Source organism: Panulirus ornatus, chromosome 14 (genome assembly GCF_036320965.1).
Source record: "Panulirus ornatus isolate Po-2019 chromosome 14, ASM3632096v1, whole genome shotgun sequence".
NCBI classification, from domain to species: domain Eukaryota; kingdom Metazoa; phylum Arthropoda; class Malacostraca; order Decapoda; family Palinuridae; genus Panulirus; species Panulirus ornatus.
Window position 1 is genome coordinate 20,571,904 of NC_092237.1, and position 23,366 is coordinate 20,595,269.

Genomic DNA, 23,366 nt, shown 5'->3' on the forward strand with positions numbered 1-23,366 from the left:
GATCCCATCCCTTAGAAATCTGGCATACAAAGAGAGGCTAAAACGATTGGATCTCTTCTCCCATAAAAAAGTTGACTTTGCAGCGACTTAATCCAAGTGTTCAAAATTCTAAACAGATTCGGTAATGTAAATCACGAACATCTTTTCGAAAAAGAAAAATACAGCTACCAGGACAAGTGGAGTAAAACTCAAAGCTAAAAGATATAGTACAGACATGGGGAAAAAGCTTTTCATATAGGTCTTTTGAGCACCGGGATAAGTCACCATCAGGCGTAGTGAGTGCTAAGACTACAAATACCTTCAAAAGTCATTTAGAGAAATATTTTATAAGTTTGAATATACTCTGAGAAAAACACCAGAAAGAAAAACGACAGTGGTAACAGAGACTGTAGAAGGCTTTATGTGCAGCAGCTGGGAGTCGGTGATAGCTTAAAAAACTGCTGAGCGGAATCATTTTCTTGTCATGTTGAATTCTTTTTTCCAGACAACCCAGTCATGGGCCACTCAGGCCACCTGTTGTCTGTCTTTCTCATGTAAACACATTTTCTCTTAAATCTGTATCATCAAGCTGTATAGCATATTTTTTTCATATTACTCATGGTAAAATTATGTACAGTGTGAATATAATATCTGTAGTAAACATTGTCCAGAACTGAGGGAACTGTCATGGACTGTAAGTCACAGTGGGGCTTGGGCATGAGCAGGAACAGGGACAAAACATCAAATGTGTGGTCCAACATACATACAGTATTATAGTCCTTAAGACATAACATATTAGTACTTTCAGTGATCAGATATTCCAGCTAGGTAATCTGGGAAAAGGAAATGGACTGTATTTATATTTTAGATGAAAACAAACTCGTTAGAAATGAACATTTAACATATGAGAATTGAAAATTAAAGGAAATCTACAATATTTTCTGTGCTTTTATAGACTCACCAGTGAAAGTGAATAGTAATACAACTTTTAAGAAGTGGGACATGTATATTCAAGAATTCAGGTAAAAAAGAAAATTTAAGTTTGAATTAGATAAATTTTTAAACTTTCTCAATTTTCTGTATTTATGTAAGGGAGCGGGGGGCTGGAAATCCTCCCCTCTCATTTTTTGAATTTTCCAAAAGAAGGAACAGAGAAGGGGGCCAGGTGAGGATATTTCCTTAAAGGCCCAGTCCTCTGTTCTTAACGCTACCTCGCTAATGCGGGAAATGGCGAATAGTATGAAAGAAAGAAATATATATATATATATATATATATATATATATATATATATATATATATATATATATATATATATATATATATATATATATATATATATATTTCAAACTATTCGCCATTTACCGCATTAGCAAGGTAGCGTTAAGAACAGAGGACTGGGCCTCTTGGGGAATATCCTCACCTGGCCCCGTTCTCTGTTCCTTCTTCTGGAAAATTAAAAAAAAAAAACGAGAGGGGAGGATTTCCAGCCCCCCGCTCCATCCCTTTTTAGTCGCCTTCTATGACACGCAGGGAATACGTGGGAAGTATTCTTTCTCCCCTATCCCCAGGGAATTATATATATATATATATATATATATATATATATATATATATATATATATATATATATATATATATGATCCAAAGAATATATTTTTTCCTTGCCACTATTGTCCAGGAACACAGATAAAAATACCAATGGGGACCTAAGAGTGTATATGTTACACTGGCCTCATCACATGGTAAACATATTCCTTGGCAACATTGTCCATCAAACGCAATTTGCTTGTTGACGCTGACTTCCCATGAATTTCAAATTCCGTTGTCTTTACACATTTCAAAGCAATATGTCCATCATCAATGGTACCTCAGGGTAAGCTTCACTGCTCGTAAAATTACAGTGAATGGCCTGGTAATGGTCTGGCTGTGCAAGAAGTCCTCATAATTATCAACCAATTCTTTAAAGAGAACATCATCACATTTTCTGTAACTGTATACATGTTGAGCTTGAGAGTTGCTACTGCTTTCTTATAACCAATCAGCTGTCCTGAAGTATGATCACCAACAATATACAAACAGAAAAAAAGTTATATCTGTTAGGTTGAATTTCTTGAACTCTGAAAACAGTTTCCATATAAGTGAAATTTCACCTATTGTCTACCTGGCTGAATATAATGAACTTGAGAATGTTAAACACACACGGACGTAGGAATATAGTCCTTCCTAGTATTTATATTGACGTATAACGAAGCATTCCAAACTGACTGCAAGATTGAATTCCACTGTCATCAAAAGCCTTGTGTTGAACAATGACTTTCATTCGGTAGTCGTTTAATTCTTGTTGCTCTCGTCAGCAACACTGGCAGGTTTATAATGGTGGACATCATTTTCATGACATTTGTTGAGTGAACAGCACAGTCCTTACAGCAAACAGAGAACTGAGTCACTGAGTTATAGATATCCATACAGAGAATTACTGCCCCAGGCAATCATGTTGTTGACATGCGCAGCTTTGGTTGTCAATAGCTGTATTGAGTTTCAGCATTTTATTCCCTGGTTAACTTGATTTACGTTCATGAATGCAAGTATTGATATGTAAATGTGTATTTATGTATATGTATGATAATATATATATATATATATATATATATATATATATATATATATATATATATATATATATATATATATATATATATATATATATATATATATATATATATATATATATATATATATATACACACGTCTTTCTTTCATACTATTCGCCATTTCCCGCATTAGCGAGGTAGCATCAAGAACAGAGGATTGGACCTTTGAGGGAATATCCTCACCAGGCCCCCTTCTCTGTTCCATCTTTTAGAAAAAAAAAAAAAGGAGGGAAGGATTTCCAGCCCCCCGCTCCCTTCCCTTTTAGTCGCCACCTACAACACGCAGGGAATACGTGGGAAGTATTCTTTCTCCCCCATCCCTAGGGATAATATATATATATATATATATATATATATATATATATATATATATATATATATATATATATATATATATATATATATATATATATGTATATATATGTATACGTTGAGATGTATAGGTATGTATATTTGCGTGTGTGGACGTGTAGGTATATACATGTGAATGGGGGTGGGTTGAGCCAATTTTTCGTCTGTTTCCTTGCGCTACATCGCTAACGCGGGAGACAGCGACAAAGCAAAATAAATAGTAAATATATATATATATATATATATATATATATATATATATATATATATATATATATATATATATATATATTCTTTTCTTTCATACTATTCGCCATTTCCCGCGTCAGCGAGGTAGCGTTAAGAACAGAGGACTGGGCCTCTGAGGAAACATCCTCATCCAGCCCCCTTCTCTGTTCCTTCCTTTGTAAAAAAAAAAAATATATATATATATATATATATATGACGTGCTGTCGGTGGATTGAATCAGGGCATGTGGGGCGTCTGGGGTAAACCATGGAAAGCTGTGTAGGTATGTATACTTGTGTGTGTGGACGTATGTATATACATGTGTATGGGGGGGGGGGTTGGGCCATTTCTTTCGTCTGTTTCCTTGCGCTACCTCGCAAACGCGGGAGACAGCGACAAAGTATAATAAATAATAAATAATATATATATATATATATATATATATATATATATATATATATATATATATATATATATATATATGTGTGTGTGTGTATATTTATATATTTATATATTAAGACTATATGGTGTGGGAGGCAAGTTGTTAGAAGCAGTGAAAAGTTTTTATCGAGGATGTAAGGAATGTGTACGTGTAGGAAGAGAGGAAAGTGATTGATTCTCAGTGAATGTAGGTTTGCAGCAGGGGTGTGTGATGTCTCCATGGTTGTTTAATTTGTTTATGGATGGGGTTGTTAGGGAGGTGAATGCAAGAGTTTTGGAAAGAGGGGCAGTATGCAGTCTGTTGTGGATGAGAGAGTTTGGGAAGTGCGTCAGTTGTTGTTCGCTGATGATACATCGCGGGTGGCTGATTCATATGAGAAACTGCAGAAGCTGGTGACTGAGTTTCGTGAAGTGTGTGAAAGAAGAAAGTTAAGAGAAAATGTGAATAAGAGCAAGGTTATTAGGTACAGTAGGTTTGAGGATCAAGTTTGAATGGAGAAAACCTGGAGGAAGTAAAGTGTTTCAGATATCTGGGAGTGGATCTGGCAGCAGATGGAACCATGGAAGCGGAAGTGAATCATAGGGTGGGGAAGGGGGCGAAAATTCTGGGAGCCTTGAAGAATGTTTGGAAGTCGAGAACATTATCTCGGAAAGCAATAATGGCTATGTTTGAAGGAATAGTGGTTCCGACAATGTTTTATGGTTGCGAGGTGTGGGCTATGGATAGAGTTGTGCGCAGGAGGGTGGATGTGCTGGAAATGAGATGTTTGAGGACAATATGTGGTGTAAGGAGGTTTGATCGAGTAAGTAATTTAAGGGTAAGAGAGATGTGTGGAAATAAAAAGATTGTGGTTGAGAGAGCAGAAGAGTGTGTTTTGAAATGGTTTGGTCACATGGAGAGAATGAGTGAGGAAAGATTGACCAAGAGGATATATGTGTCAGAGGTGGAGGGAATGAGGAGAAGTGGGCGACCAAATTGGAGGTGGAAAGATGGAGTGAAAAAGATTTTGGTGATCAGGGCCTGAACATGCAGGAGGGTGAAAGGCGTGCAAGGAATAAAGTGAATTGGAACGATGTGGTATGCCGGGGTCGACGTGCTGTCAATGGATTGAACCAGGGCATGTGAAGCGTCTGGGGTAAACCATGGAACGTTCTGTGGGGCCTGGATGTGGAAAGGGAGCTGTGGTTTCGGTGTATTATAACATGACAGCTAGAGACTGAGTGTGAACGAATGGGGCCTTTGTTGTCTTTTCCTATCGCTACCTCGCACACATGAGGGGGAGGGGGTTGTTATTCCGTGTGTGGCGGGTTGGCGATGGGAATAAATAAAGGCAGACAGTATGAATTATGTACATTTGTATATATGTATATGTCTGTCTGTGTATATATATGTGTACAATGAGATGTATAGGTATGTATATTTGTGTGTATGGACGTGTATGTATATAAGTGTGTATGTGGGTGGGTTGGGCCATTCTTTCGTCTGTTTCCTTGAGCTACCTCGCTAACGCGGGAGACAGCGACAAAGCAAAATAAATATGAATAAATAGATATATATATATATATATATATATATATATATATATATATATATATATATATATATATATATATATATATATATATATATATATACATTTGATGATGGAGTGGCAGATATAGGGTGTTTTGGTCGAGGTGGTGTGCAAAGTGAGAGGGTTAGGGAATATGATTTGGTAAATAGAGAAGAGGTAGTAAAAGCTTTTCGGAAGATGAAAGCCGGCAAGGCAGCAGGTTTGGATGGTATTGCAGTGGATTTATTAAAAAAGGGGGTGACTGTATTGTTGACTGGTTGGTAAGGTTATTAAATGTATGTATGATTCATGGTGAGGTGCCTGAGGATTGGCGGAATGCTTGCATAGTGCCATTGTACAAAGGGAAAGGGGATAAGAGCGAGTGCTCAAATTACAGAGATATAAGTTTGTTGAGTATTCCTGGTAAATTATATGGGAGGGTATTGATTGAGAGGGTGAAGGCATGTACAGAGCATCAGATTGGGGAAGAGCAGTGTGGTTTCAGAAGTGGTAGAGGATGTGTGGATCAGGTGTTTGCTTTGAAGAATGTATGTGATAAATACTTAGAAAAACAAATGGATTTGTATGTAGCATTTATGGATCTTGAGAAGGCATATGATAGAGTTAACAAAGATGCTCTGTGGAAGGTACTAAGAATATATGGTGTAGGAGGCAAGTTGTTAGAAGCAGTGAAAAGTTTTTATCGAGGATGTAAGGCATGTGTACGTGTAGGAAGAGAGGAAAGTGATTGGTTCTCAGTGATTTTAGGTTTGCGGCAGGGGTGTGTGATGTCTCCATGGTTGTTTAATTTGTTAATGGATGGGGTTGTTAGGGAGGTGAATGCAAGAGCTTTGGAAAGAGGGGCTAGTATGCAGTCTGTTGTGGATGAGAGAGCTTGGAAGGTGAGTCAGTTGTTGTTCGCTGATGATACAGCGCTGGTGGCTGATTCATGTGAGAAACCGCAGAAGCTGGTGACTGAATTTGGTAAAGTGTGTGAAAGAAGAAAGTTAAGTGTAAATGTAAATAAGAGTAAGGTTGTCAGGTACAGTAGGGTTGAGGGTCAAGTCAATTGGGAGGTAAGTTTGAATGGAGAAAAACTGGAGGAAGTAAAGTGATTTAGATATCTGTGAGTGGATCTGGCAGCGGATGGAACCATGGAAGCGGAAGTGAATCATAGGGTGGGGGAGGGGGCGAAAATCCTGGGAGCCTTGAAGAATGTGTGGAAGTCGAGAACATTATCTCGGAAAGCAAAAATGGCTATGTTTGAAGGAAAAGTGGTTCCAACAATGTTGTATGGTTGCGAGGCGTGGGCTATGGAGTTGTGCGCAGGAGGTTGGATGTGCTGGAAATGAGATGTTTGAGGACAATGTGTGGTGTGAGGTGGTTTGATCGAGTAAGTAACGTAAGGGTAAGAGAGATGTGTGGAAATAAAAAGAGCGTGGTTGAGAGAGCAGAAGAGGATGTTTTGAAATGGTTTGGGCACATGGAGAGAATGAGTGAGGAAAGATTGACCAAGAGGATATATGTGTCGGAGGTGGAGGGAACGAGGAGAAGTGGGAGACCAAATTGGAGGTGGAAAAATGGAGTGAAAAAGATTTTGTGTGATCGAGGCCTGAACATGCAGGAGGGTGAAAGGCGGACAAGGAATAGAGTGAATTGGATCGATGTGTTATACCGGGGTTGACGTGCTGTCAGTGGAGTGAATCAGGGCATGTGAAGCGTCTGGGGTAAACCATGGAAAGTTGTGTGGGGCCTGGATGTGGAAAGGGAGCTGTGGTGTCGGGCATTATTGCATGACAGCTAGAGACTGAATGTGAACGAATGGGGCCTTTGTTGTCTTTTCCTAGCGCTACCTCGCACACATGAGGGGGGAGGGGGATGGTATTCCATGTGTGGCGAGGTGCCGATGGGAATGAATAAAGGCAGACAATGTGAATTGTGTGCATGGGTATATATGTATGTGTCTGTGTGTGTATATATATGTGTACATTAAGATGTATAGGTATGTATATTTGCGTGTGTGGACGTGTATGTATATACATGTGTAAGGGGGTGGGTTGGGCCATTTCATTCGTCTGTTTCCTTGCGCTACCTCGCAAACGCGGGAGACAGCGACAAAGCAAAATAAAATAGATATAAATGTGCTTGTATATGTATGCGAGTGGATAGGTCTTTCTTCGTCTGTTTCCTTGCACTACCATGCTGGCCCGGAAAACGGGGATCAAGTATAGTGATAAATGATAATAGAATGTGCATATAGCGTCTTCAAGCTTGTGACAATAACACTTTCTATTCAGCACATGTTACACACTTGATGAACATTACTGAGAGGTTCACTGTTGTGTACCAGACTCTTTACTTGTCCAAGTAAGGTCATACAACTTAAACCAGAAGCTGTCTTAAGAGTCACAATCTCTCTAAGTTAACGTCAAACCCTCAGTAATGTGCCAGGTGATCATTCTTCCCCAGTGACACTGAAGCAGTTGGAGCACAGTCGAATGCCTAGGTCCACACTGAAGACGCAGTTATCCTGCCGACTCGTAGTAACAACATCATAACGAAACTCACTGGAGTTCTCATGACGACTGAGAAAGACCATCGAGTCATATAGTTCCATTTGTCGATGGTCTCAGGTAACTAAAGTCAGAGGAATGTGCCAGTCTATCATCGCTAAGATATTATGGATGTGTCACTTTTACGGAAGAAGATTAGAACTTTTGTGCTGAATGCACATTTGAAAGCTGCATGCTCAGTGACAGTAACATTAGAGGCAATCCAGAATGTAATTACCTGCGAACAAAGAAAGCTCGTTCGTTTCCTGCAAAAAATATACATTTGGAAAAAGGTATTGAAGAGAACAGACAACATAATTCAATAAAGAACATCAGTGAGATAGTTCCTTACAAAACAGGTAAAGAAACAGTATGTTAGATCAGATAACTATAAACACATTCCCAAAAGACAGTTGCTGCCAAGGGATAGTAAATCCCCAGCAATCCTTACACTTAATCCTGCTCTGCGTTAAACCAATCCAAGATAACAGGTAAAAATACAAGTTAGATGTTCCTTTTGAGAGGAACTGCAGACATTTGATTTCCATATAAAGCATCCGCAACAGATGTATTCTAGATAACCTCAGCCGTGGGTGCTTCGGGTGACAACGCTATCTCCCAAAGTAAGATTACGGGCTACGAACCTACGGGCTACGAACCTACGTCTTGGGGACCAACAGAGCCAACTCATTTCTCACACGATCCAGACGACGGTCCTGGAAATGGAGATCCCAACAGAGACATAAACCACGCTCGACCTGAGCTTGAAGTCGAGCCAAAGAGACACTCAGACAAGGGGTACAGACTGTCTGACAAGCAATGACACGGGTCGCAATGACCGTTACCCCAGACCCAGTCGACCTAACCACCAGACCTAACCTTAGGTTCCTCTCCCGTACAATCACTTCCAATAGCATTCAATGAATACCAGTAGGGAAAGCCTACTTTACTTACTACCGCTTAAACTTAACGATGAATCGGGAACGTCAGAACACATGGGAAGGACTACACGGGTGGTGATGATCAATACCAGACCCAGCCGACCTAACCACAAGACCTACCCGAAGTTTTTTCAGTTATACGATCACTCTCAAATTCAGTCGACGAAAGTTAGCAGGGAAAACCTGCATTGCTTATTACCACTCAAACTTAACGATGAACCTGGAACATCAATACACGTTGGGAAGCCTACTGGCATTGTGCTGTATTAAAGAAATAAACAAAAAGAATCAGACAAATAATAGGTTTGTCGTACCAGTGATTATTGCTTTAATAAGAATGGAGTTAGCGTTACCTATGGCTTTAACTACGTCAACATGGCCGTTGGTCATTAAGACTGACAGATTTATGAAGATCCGGAACGGACCACCGACAGATCCTGTGGCTCTTACGACACAAACAGCAAAGAACAAATATCAGATAAGGAACACGCGGGAACACCTTAACAAACACAAATTGACATCATGGCTTCGTGTACACAGGCTACTGAGGTGGATTTTACAAGAAAAGAAATGTTCAACAAACACCATCATTCAGTATGAACTAATTAACAAGCACATATCTACTTGAAAATTAACATGAATTTATTGGATTTAAGTATGAGTTGTCTATAGCCAACTAGCTCAACATAATGTCAGTAGTATAAACTTGGTATATAGGAATGAAATGTACAAAATATTGGCCCCGAATTATGACTGTCTGGCTATGGAAACACCAGCGACAGACGCCTGGAGCAGCAGTGGCTGCCTCCACCAAGGCACGCCGTAGACGATCCTTCTTCAGTCATGACAAACACATGGCTACTGAAGAGAAAGTTACCAGGAGAGATTTTGTTCGTTTCTTTTCATTGTCTTTTTCTGTGAGGAGGAAACAGATGTTTGTGTCTCTTGGAAGGAAGTAGGTACTCCACCAACGGAGGAGGAGCTACCTTTGTTAGCGCATAAGTAGGTGGTAAACATATGCAGTCTTACACAAGTAGGTGGTAGACATATGTACCTGTGAGTAGCAGTCTTATATGTTTCTGTGAGTAGCAGTTTTATATATTCTTGTGAGTAGTAGTCTTATATGTTTCTGTGAGTAGCAGTTTTATATAGTCTTGTGAGTTGTAGTCTTATATGTTTCTGTGAGTAGCAGTTTTATATATTCTTGTGAGTAGCAGTCTTATATGTTTCTGTGAATAGCAGTTTTATGTGTTCCTGTGAGTAGCAGTTTTATATGTTCCTGTGAGTAGCAGTTCTATGTGTTTCTGTGAGTAGCAGTTTTATATGTTCTTGAGTGGGGAAAAGTTTAATGTTTTAGGATGTGAGCAAAGGATAGATATATGTGGGTAGTGGTATGCCAAGATGAGAGCAGGAGGTGCTGTAGGTAGGTAAGTATGGGAACAGGAGACAAATGTCAGTAAGTGGGCAAGAGACAGAATGTAGGCAGCTCTGTATAGGAACAAGAGACACATAATGTCAGTAAGTGGACAAGAAGCAGAAGATAGGTAGGTCTGTATGAGCACAGGACACAGACAATGCCAGTAAATGAGCAAAGAGATATATCATGATGTGGTCAAAGACACTCGTGTCAGTATGTGAGCAGTGGGTTAGTGATTGTGTGGGAGATCAAGTAAATGTTAGGCATCAGAAATGTGACACATTCACTTTAGTTTTCACAACGTGCTATATACACAAATACATACATGAATACAACATGCGGTTGATCATATAGCCAACAACATCTGAACGGAAGATATACGGTAATGGTTGACACATATACTGTTTGAGAAGAATCGTGTGCACCAAAATTGCTTAATACATGGGTATACTGGTACACGAAGGCTTATCCATGCATATATTTCTCCCACTATCACATATGGTCGTATGTTTTAGTCTAAAAGATACACCAGCGTATGCTATATACAGACCAGGAGCAACAACTGGTCCCAATACACTGTATCCTGAACTTCATCATAACTTTGACACGAGATGATGTTTACCCATGATATCAGTGGAGGGCAGACCTCTGAAGTGTTCACGGTGTTATGTCGTAACCCAGAATTACTTAACTAAATTCCAATTAGCGAGACATAAGTCCTTACCTTAGATCCTCATATGTAGGTTTTAGGATAAGCGAAAAAATTTCACGAAAACACACATACAGGTTTCTGTTGCTTAGCGGTATTAGTTACTGATAGTGAGTCACATACAGGACTGCCCAGGGTCTAACTCACATTGGTGCAAAATGTTGTGTACAGCAGTCAGCCCACACCCAACAAAGGTGTTCATCCTACCCTCGTGTTGATCGATAAATTGGTACCTGGATTAGGCAGATGTGTGTGTGTGTGTGTGTGTGTGTGTGTGTGTGTGTGTGTGTGTGTGTGTGTGTGTGTGTGTGTGTGTGTGTGTGTTCATACATCCATAGGAGTAAAAACATGATAAATATATGCAAGATTAAGAGACTGCAACACGGGAGTAAAACTAGCTCCCCGTGACACATAAATGATAATCACAAATAGTAATTACACACACACACACACACACACACACACACACACACACACACACACACACACACACACACACACACACACACACACGCACACATGGCCATGTATCAAGTTATCAAGGACACAACGAGAGGGATTCTCTTATCTGTGGCCTGACGCCTGACTGCTCTCGTCAATGATAGAACCAATGGACATCACATTGAGCTAGGAAAATAAACACAGGGGACCATCCAGTCTCAACTAAGTACACTTGATATATGGGGGATCGCTTTTCCTCAGAATTATCCCAAAAGACGATGCATCTCATAATGGAAGATATCTAGAATGTTTCCCAGTCGAGAATGTGGTTATAACGCCATGAATCAATGGTGAGCTGCAAAGGTGCGAGTAGGATAAGCCAATCATATTCTGTTGGTTTCTTCTCATAGCTCTTAAGAACTGTTCCATTACGCAGCGAGGATTTGTTTCATGATCAATTCAAATGCATTACAGAGACGTTTGATAAGTTTAGTATCCAGAAGGTTTGATCATTAAAGTGAAGAGGAAAGCAATTGGACTATCAGGAACACATGAATATTCAGAATAAAAAAGTGTAACCAGATATACGTAAGGACTCAGTATTCAAGAGGAGCCCATCTGTTAGGTGAAGATTCACAGAAAGAAAGACTGGATATCGTTGATTCATCAGGAATAAATAATAGCGAAACTGACAAGACATTTTACCAAGGGACGGAGTATAGTAGACGAGATTCCGCGTGGCGTATGATCTGTTTACCATGGTGAGTCGGGACATGGTATGAGGATCAGATTTATGAGCATAAAGCAGACATCTTCCTGCATCCAACTCTTAATTCGTTTGTCTTACACTCAGACGAATGTAGATGTTATCTTGGCAAGAACCCATGATGATTTATCAAGGTTCGAAAAAGGGAATAAGGAACAGGCAGTTCAGGATACATATATAGCAACAAAATATGTGATGAATCATCGGGAAAGATTCTTCTGATTGAGAAAAGCGGCAGGAAAACTGGTTATGAAGTTATCGAAGGAGGAGGAACCAGCAGTCTAAACCTGCCAATTAGGAGGGAGGAGGGGACAGTGCAGACGCCCAGTAAGGTAGATGTTTGAGCTCCATTATAACAATGTATCTTCTTTTTTTCTTGTTGTGTGCTAACAAGTCTTTACGCAGAAACGTAACAGAATAATACTCCAGCTCCATCCTGTGTTTTTCTACCATCATGGTCCACTTATCTGTCAAATGGATTCACACAGGCACAGACAGACACTGACACACACACACACACACACACACACACACATATATACATATATACATATATATATATATATATATATGTATATATATATATATATATATATATATATATATATATATATATATATATATATATATATATTACATATATATATATATATATATATATATATATATATATATTTTTTTTTTTTTTTTTATACTTTGGCGCTGTCTCCCGCGTTTGCGAGGTAGCGCAAGGAAACAGACGAAAGAAATGGCCCCACCCCCCCCCCCCCCATACACATGTATATACATACGTCCACACACGCAAATATACATACCTACACAACTTTCCATGGTTTACCCCAGACGCTTCACATGCCTTGATTCAATCCACTGACAGCACGTCAACCCCGGTATACCACATCGCTCCAATTCACTCTATTCCTTGCCCTCCTTTCACCCTCCTGCATGTTCAGGCCCCGATCACACAAAATCTTTTTCACTCCATCTTTCCACCTCCAATTTGGTCTCCCTCTTCTCCTTGCTCCCTCCACCTCCGACACATATATCCTCTTGGTCAATCTTTCCTCACTCATCCTCTCCATGTGCCCAAACCACTTCAAAACACCCTCTTCTGCTCTCTCAACCACGCTCTTTTTATTTCCACACATCTCTCTTACCCTTACGTTACTTACTCGATCAAACCACCTCACACCACACATTGTCCTCAAACATCTCATTTCCAGCACATCCATCCTCCTGCGCACAACTCTATCCATAGCCCACGCCTCGCAACCATAAAACATTGTTGGAACCACTATTCCTTCAAACATACCCATTTTTGCTTTCCGAGATAATGTTCTCGACTTCCACACATTCTTCAAGGCCCCCAGAATTTTCGCCCCCTCCCCCACCCTATGATCCACTTCCGCTTCCATGGTTCCATCCGCTGCCAGATCCACTCCCAGATATCTAAAACACTTCACTTCCTCCAGTTTTTCTCCGTTCAAACTCACCTCCCAATTGACTTGACCCTCAACCCTACTGTACCTAATAACCTTGCTCTTATTCACATTTACTCTTAACTTTCTTCTTCCACACACTTTACCAAACTCAGTCACCAGCTTCTGCAGTTTCTCACATGAATCAGCCACCAGCACTGTATCATCAGCGAACAACAACTGACTCACTTCCCAAGCTCTCTCATCCCCAACAGACTTCATACTTGCCCCTCTTTCCAAAACTCTTGCATTTACCTCCCTAACAACCCCATCCATAAACAAATTAAACAACCATGGAGACATCACACACCCCTGCCGCAAACCTACATTCACTGAGAACCAATCACTTTCCTCTCTTCCTACACGTACACATGCCTTACATCCTCGATAAAAACTTTTCACTGCTTCTAACAACTTTCCTCCCACCCCATATATTCTTAATACCTTCCACAGAGCATCTCTATCAACTCTATCGTATGCCTTCTCCAGATCCATAAATGCTACATACAAATCCATTTGCTTTTCTAAGTATTTCTCACATACATTCTTCAAAGCAAACACCTGATCCACACATCCTCTACCACTTCTGAAACCACACTGCTCTTCCCCAATCTGATGCTCTGTACATGCATTCACCCTCTCAATCAATACCCTCCCATATAATTTACCAGGAATACTCAACAAACTTATACCTCTGTAATTTGAGCACCCACTCTTATCCCCTTTGCCTTTGTACAATGGCACTATGCACGCATTCCGCCAATCCTCAGGCACCTCACCATGAGTCATACATACATTAAATAACCTTACCAACCTGTCAACAATACAGTCACCCCCTTTTTTAATAAATATATATATGAATATAATATGTATATAAATGAATATAATATATATATATATATATATATATATGAATATAATATGTATATAAATGAATATAATATATATATATATATATATATATATATATATATATATATATATATATATATATATATATATATATATATATATATATATATATTCGCAATCACAATCACCACAATCTTTGCGTCCAACTGTGTGGATAGGGAGAAAGTTTTTAGCCAGGGCTTCAGGGTGGGTCAGAATAGCAAAGGCAGTCCCCATGTTTTATTCTATCATACTATAAAAGATATGGATCCCCCATGAGGATACTCTTCAACAAACATCCACAAAGGCTTCCTCTGTTACAAAAGCCTCGACCTGGAGTTGTGTTACTGTTCAAAACTTTCTGCTTTAGTGGCAACTCGTATGTAAACTTTTAAGCAAAATAAGTTCGTTGGAAATTACGTAAAACAGAATAGTTTCCTGTTCCTTTTATTCTTTTTTTCGCGAAAGTACATTTTTCTATTTTTTCTTGAAATTGAGACAATGTAATTTCAGAGTACGAGAAAACTATTTTCAATTAAATCAGTTTGCAGTAAGAATTTTACAGGTTAAGACAAATATCTTTTTATTGTTGTTCAAATAGATTTATGGAAGGAACATATATTAAATGATGACTCTCAGAGTACTTACAAAAAAAACCAATACAAAAATTATTGAACAACATGAACATACAGTCTTCTTATTGGCATGACAATCTTGCATTATTCTTATGTGTATGAATATTCATGATAATTATATCCTACGTATCAGATCTTTCGTTAACTCGAATGTTGCTATTTCCTCCTTATATTGGTTACTCTCACAATACCGTCCAGTCACTCCTGCAGCAAGAAACATACAAAGGTCTGTATTCTGGGGCGTGAGTGTTGTTGGTCGAGTCAACATGGTGAAATGTTTTCTATTCACCCAGAGCTTCGCCGTCAACAGTGCTGGCTGGCTCCAGCCCTGCCTAGCGGGTACGCTCCAGTGTCAACACAACACTGGCTCCAGTCCTGCCTAGCTGATGCACTCGTCGTGATCAATATCCTCTCAATGGGGCTGAAAAAGAACGTCTTCATAACTGTTACATTTTCCTCATCAGGATCCTGACAGATGTCGTGAATGGTACCCCGAGTCCATCAATTCCAGATCATGGTGTATAGAACAGTAAGTTGACAGACACTATTAGCTTCACTATGCATGTATGTAAATGGCACAAAACCTTGAACTTCAACCAAGTTGGATGCCCTGCCCGAGGCTAGGCTAACTACGCAACAGCAGCAGAAGACCAGGACAAGGGAAACACTGTGAAATAAGACTGACATATACAGATGGTCCAAAGAGAAGATGTTGTAGATGAGTTATGTAATGTTTAGTTATATGTCCCAGCTTAATGACCCACAGATGGTTATTTACAACTGTAACTACATACATAACCCGTATGATAAAAGAAACTATATAACCTTGTTTGTGAAAAGGGATAACAACACAGTCTCTAAAGCAAAATATATATATATATATATATATATATATATATATATATATATATATATATATATATATATATATATATATATTTATATATATATATATATATATATATATATATATATATATATATATATATATATATATATATATATATATATATATATATATATTTATATATATTGGAAAGGCTCTCAATTTTGCGCTTGATCAAGTATATTCCAAAGAGTCCACGAGGAAAATGAAACACGATAAGTTTCCAAGTGAGCTTTCGTGCAATAATCACATCATCAGGGGAGACACATGAGAGAAATATAACAGTCAGCTGATGTACAACGAAGAGACGAAGCTAGGACGCCATTTGGTAAAAATGCGATTGTCCAAGACAGACAACGAGCGTTCATAAACTTATCATTTTACAAATTTTTATCAACAATAAAGTTATCTAATATGTATGGACCGTCACTAATATTAAGATTATAATTCTTTGCGTATCTAATAATAGAAGATTCCATGATACTTCTCGTGGTAATGGAGTTAGAGTTAATAACTGAGATGATAACTGAGATGTCATTACTCCAGCCAATACAATGATCATAGTTTTTAACGTGATTGAACAGGGCATTTGATTCTTGTCTCGTTCTATACTATATCTATGTTGCTTAAGTCTAACAGAAAGATCCTTACCAGTCTGCCCAACATAAAACTTATCACAGTTTCTACATGGTACTTTACAAATGCACCCAGGAGAATTATTTGGTTTGTGCCCAAACCTCCCATTGACACCAAGAATTTTTTAGTTCTCCATTTTAATAATAATTTTACTTTACTTCCCATGTTGCTTAAATCTTTTAATGGAAATGTTGCCTTCACCAACAATAATACTATACAGAATATCTTAATCAGGAATTCACCAGAAACTTCTCCTGGGTGCATCTATAAAGTGCCATGTAGAAATTTTGGTAAGTTTTATGTTGGGCAGACTGGTAAGGCTCTTTCTCTTAGACTTAAGCAACATAAATGTAGTATAAGAACGGGACAAGAAGCAAATACCTTGCATAATCACGTTAAAAACTATGATCATTGAATTGACTGGAGTAATGCCGTCTCAGTAATTAACTCTAACTCTATTACCACAAGAAATATCATTGCATCTTCTATTATTAAATACACAAAGAAGTATAATCTTAATATTAGTGATAGTCTATACAAATCAGATAACTTTATTGTTGGTAAACTTTGTAGAATGATAAGTTTATGAACGCTCGTTGTCTGTCTTGGACAATCGCATGTTTACCAAATGGCGTCCTAGCTTCGTCTCTTCGTTATATATCAACTGACTGTTATATTTCTCTCTTGTGTCTCCCCTGATGATGTGATTATTACACGAAAGTGCACTTGGGAACTTATCGTATATATATATATATCGTGTATATACATATATATATATATGTATATATATATATATATATATATATATATATATATATATATATATATATATACGAATAAAGTGTATATGAACGCGCACCTTCATAGAACATACAAACCTCCAACAGCCAGGATCGAACCTGGGACCCCTTGTGCAAGAGGCATGCATGCTAACCGCTAGGCTAAGGGACTGTATGATAGGAAACAACTATTCGAAATACTAAGTACTCGAATACCCTTGGTGAGCAACGGGGTCTATCGGTTGTTTCCGAACAGAACACATAGCCAGCTGATAGCGTTTTACCGAACCTGACTGTACAACGCAGAGTTATATGAATACGAATAAAGTGTATATGAACGCGCACCTTCATAGAACATACAAACCTCCAACAAGATAGACCCCGTTGCTCACCATTGTGAGACGAAGGGTATTCGAGTACTTAGTACTTCGAATAGTTGTTTCCTATTATACAGTCCCTTAGCCTAGCGGTTAGCATGCCTGCCTCTTGCACAAGGGGTCCAGGTTCGATCCTGGCTGTTGGAGGTTTGTATGATATATATATATATATATTTATTTATATTTCTTTATTTTGCTTTGTCGCTGTCTCCCGCGTTTGCGAGGTAGCGCAAAGAAACAAACGAAAGAAATGGCCCAACCCACCCCAATAAACATGTATATACATACACGTCCACACACGCAAATATACATACCCATACATCTCAATGTAAACACATATATGCACACACAGACACCTACATATATACACATGCACACAATTCACACTGTCTGCCTTTATTCATTCCCAACGCCACCTCGCCACACATGGAATAACATCCCCCTCCCCCCTCATGTGTGCGAGGTAGCGCTAGGAAAAGACAACAAAGGCCCCATTCGTTCACGCTCAGTCTCTAGCTGTCATGCAATAATGCCCGAAACCACAGCTCCCTTTCTACAGTTCTTGATTTCATATTCTTTCATTAAAATTTACACTTAAAAGTAACTAGACAGTTCTATTATATATCTAATAAAACTTATCTAAAAGCCCAATAACTCAGGTGATTCCTCACTGCTTCTTATAGTGGATTTGATCCTATAGAGAAGCAGGCTGCCGACACTGGCTGGTCATTATCGTGAGCGTGAGTCCGTATTCTTGACAAGAGAGGTTTAGTAACTTAATAAAGTTATTCCTCCGGATTTGCAGTCGTCAATTATATGGCAATACAAGTGCAACAGCTGTAATGCTTTGCACATTAGGAGACGAAGCGACACCAAAAGATGTGCATAATTGAAGACCCTGGGCGAACAGTACAGACGACCTGCTTAATCTAGAAACCCTCCCCAGCAATACGGAACCACAACGAACTTGTCCCTTTACCCGGCTAAACCTAATAACCTTGCTTTTGCTCGCATTTACTCTCAACTTTCTCCTTTCACACACTCTTCCAAACTCATTCACCACTTATGCAGTTTTTCATTCGAATCAGTGACAAGTGCTTTGTCATCAGCAAAGAACGACCGACTCACTTCCCAGGCTCCCCCACCCTCCTACAGGCTACATCCTCTCCCCTCTCTCCAAGACCCTTGCATCTACCTCCCTCACCATCCCATCAATGAACAAATTAAATAGCCAAGGTGACATCACACATTCTTTCACGTGGAACCACTTACACTCCTCTCAGACTACTCGCACATATACTTAATGCTTTTGATAACAACTTCTCACTCCTTCTAGTAGCTTTCCTCGCATACCATATATTCGTAATATCTTCCACATGGCTATCAACACTATCATATGCTTTCTCCAGATTCATAAATGCCACATACGTACAAATCTTTCTGTTCTTCTAAGTATTTCTCACACATTCTTCAAAACAAAACCTGATCTCTACCTCTTCTGAAACCACACTGTTCCTCCCCAGTCTGATGCTCGTACATGTTTTCACCCTCTCAACAAACTTCATTCCCCTGTAGTTTGAACTCTTACCTTTACCCCCCATGCCTTCATACAATGGCACTGTACGTGCAGTTCGCCAGTCATGAAGCACCTCCTCATGATCCATTCATTCACTAAAAATCCTAACAACCAGTCAACAACACAGTCACCCCATGTCTTAAGAAATTTAACTGTAATACCATCGCTTTAGCTGTCTTGCCATATTTCATTTTGAGCAAGGCTCTCACCAACTCTTCTCTCTTCACCACACCATTTTTCATGACTCTCTCCTTCTTAGCATACCTACCCAACCTAAACACCCTACATCTGCCGCCTCAAACACATTCACCAATCATTCAAACTACTCACTCCATCTCCTCCTCACCTTATAACTGCCTGTTACCACTGTCTCATATGCACAATTTACCGATGTTCCCATTTGCTCTCTTGTTTTTCTCAAACTATTACTTTCATCTTTTGCCACGCTTTATCCAGTCTTTCCTGGTATTTCTTCACACACGTCTATTATCCGAGCTTCCTACCTTTCACTACCTTCTTCACACGTACATCATTTACTCTTTTCCGAAAGCCTCTACCTATCTTCACTCTTGCTCCCACCATTCAATGGCCAGACATCCCGCCAGGTGTCAGTCTCAACACATTTACATTTAAGTGTAACGTTTGCACGAATATCAATTCATAAGTAACCTAATAATGCCCTCTGACCATCTCTTCTACTTAGCCATGTATTCTTATGTATTTCCCTCCTTCTTTAAAGCCAGGTATTCCCAGTCACCAGTCTTTTTTCAGCACACAACTCTACAAGCTGTTCAACATTCCTATTCACCTCGCTGAATACCCCACGTTCCCCAGTCATACCCTCAATTGCCACATTACTTGCTCTCTCGTTTAAATAACCCATCACCATTACCCGGTCTCTTGCTTCAAAACTGCTGACACACTCATTCGCTTGCTCCCTTTAAAGCACATGCTCCTCATCATCTTTGTTCTCTTGGTGCATAATCACTATTAATCATCCATCTCTCGCAGTCCATTATAATTTTGACCACATCAGCCTGGAGCTTACTTCCATACTCTCTCTCTCTCTCTCTCTCTCTCTCTCTGTATAGCTGAGATGGCACGGGAAACAAAGGTCCTACCTAAGGCCTTGCCATTAAGCGTATATATATATATATATATATATATATATATATATATATATATATATATATATATATATATATATATATATATATATATATATATATATATATATATATATATATATATATATATATATATATATATATTTTTTTTTTTTTTTTTTTTTTTTCTTTGTCGCTGTCTCCCGCGTTTGCGAGGTAGCGCAAGGAAACAGACGAAAGAAATGGCCCAACCCACCCCCATACACATGTATATACATACATCCACACACGCAAATATACATACCTACACAGCTTTCCATGGTTTACCCCAGACGCTTCACATGCCCTGATTCAATCCACTGACAGCACGTCAACCCCGGTATATCACATCGCTCCAATTCACTCTATTCCTTGCCCTCCTTTCACCCTCCTGCATGTTCAGGCCCCGATCACACAAAATCTTTTTCACTCCATCTTTCCACCTCCAATTTGGTCTCCCTCTTCTCCTCGTTCCCTCCACCTCCGACACATATATCCTCTTGGTCGATCTTTCCTCACTCATTCTCTCCATGTGCCCAAACCATTTCAAAACACCCTCTTCTGCTCTCTCAACCACGCTCTTTTTATTTCCACACATCTCTCTTACCCTTACGTTACTTACTCGATCAAACCACCTCACACCACACATTGTCCTCAAACATCTCATTTCCAGCACATCCATCCTCCTGCGCACAACTCTATCCATAGCCCACGCCTCGCAACCATACAACATTGTTGGAACCACTATTCTTTCAAACATACCCATTTTTGCTTTCCGAGATAATGTTCTCGACTTCCACACATTCTTCAAGGCTCCCAGAATTTTCGCCCCCTCCCCCACCCTATGATCCACTTCTGCTTCCATGGTTCCATCCGCTGCCAGATCCACTCCCAGATATCTAAAACACTTCACTTCCTCCAGTTTTTCTCCATTCAAACTCACCTCCCAATTGACTTGACCCTCAACCCTACTGTACCTAATAACCTTGCTCTTATTCACATTTACTCTTAACTTTCTTCTTTCACACACTTTACTAAACTCAGTCACCAGCTTCTGCAGTTTCTCACATGAATCAGCCACCAGCGCTGTATCATCAGCGAACAGCAACTGACTCACTTCCCAAGCTCTCTCATCCCCAACAGACTTCATACTTGCCCCTCTTTCCAAAACTCTTGCATTCACCATTTCCCGCGTTAGCGAGGTAGCGTTAAGAACAAAGGACTGGGCCTTTGTGGAATATTCTCACCTGGCCCCACTCTGTTCCTTCTTTTGGAAAAATAAAAAAAGAATAACGAGAGGGGAGGATTTCCAGCCCCCCCGCTCCCTCCCCTTTTAGTCGCCTTCTACAACACGCAGGGAATACGTGGGAAGTATTCTTAATCCCCTATCCCCAGGGATAATATATATATATATATATATATATATATATATATATATATATATATATATATATATATATATATATATATATATATATATATGTATATATATATATATATATATATATATATATATATATATATATATATATATATATGTATGAATATACACACACAGAAGGCTAAGAGACGGGGCACCACGAGTGTAAAACTCTCCACGTAATAGTAATCATAAATGCTAGTCACATACACCAAGCAGAGCCCCATATTGCCGTCCAGTGTTGTGTTCTGAAATGGTAATCCTACATGAAAATAAATTCTTACACATTCGTTCACTCAGAACGAGAATTCTCACTGAAATTATATAGAGAAATGAAAAGCTACGGTAAAAAGAATATCAAAAAACGAAAAAGTCCATCGGGCTGGGTTCGGCAAGACATGGACACACGAAGGCAGGTGTACTCCCATACCAGCTGCCGGCCTCTCTTCGAGACAATGGTGTTACCCCCGTCCTGCCGCTTGACGTGTTCATGGGGCGTGAGGAGCTGGGGTTCTCTCTCTACACGGCAGTTGGCCGAAGCAAGACTTGCAGAGATGGTGTCGTTGATCTCACTTTGCCTGGCTTGCTGCTTCACCAAACTCTTGTTACCCAGTGTCTGTCGGCTTTTATTGGTCAGCCACCTCTCTGGCGCTGATATACTGGTGCTCAGAATAGATTGGGGAGGGATAGTGAAGGGCTATATCAACACGCAAAGTAAGTGGGTCGAGAGGGGTACCAAAGGAAGGGATTCGGACAGCGCATGAATGATGCCAAGCATGAGGGCCTCTTACGGTAAACAAAGGGGGCTCTTCCTCATGCTGTCCTTGGATTGGTCCGGAGTGAGGAGGCTTTTTTGAGAATGAATGAGATTTCCTTCAATTGGCTAAGGCTCGACTTTCAGCGACAAGTATAACTCAGTTGTATAATCTAGTGCAGTTGGTGTCTAGGTGTGCGAGTGTGTGCAGGGAGAGAGTTAAGACTAGGTGAGAATAAAAGTAGAGTTATTTGGTTTAGCAGTGGAAAGAGACAGGTTGATTAGTGCGTGAGTTTGAATGGAGAGTATCTAGAGGAAATTGTATCTTTTAGAAAGCTGGTAGTCGACAGCAAATGGAAAACAACGCTATGTAACACCACACCAAGACCCATCTTTCTATATGGATCAGATGCAAGGGAACTCACAATCAAAATAAGTTGATCGATCGAGGTTTCCAAATTAAGGACATAGAACTAGTGTCAACCAGAATGTATGTTACCGGGTGCATGACGCTGTTTCCACTGGAATCATCTTAATATGCATCTAACTGTTACTGACATCTTTCACGATCATGTACGGGATATGATACCGCCAACCACCACTAGATTCACTCTACTGTATTGGGAAAGACCAGCACACCAACCAACACGTCCTCAGCAGATCAGCTTTATGCAGGAGACCCCAAAACGCTGTCTGGCCTCAGGACCATAACTTTGATTCTTCAGTCATTTTCGATCCAAAGTTACTTCTATGACGTCT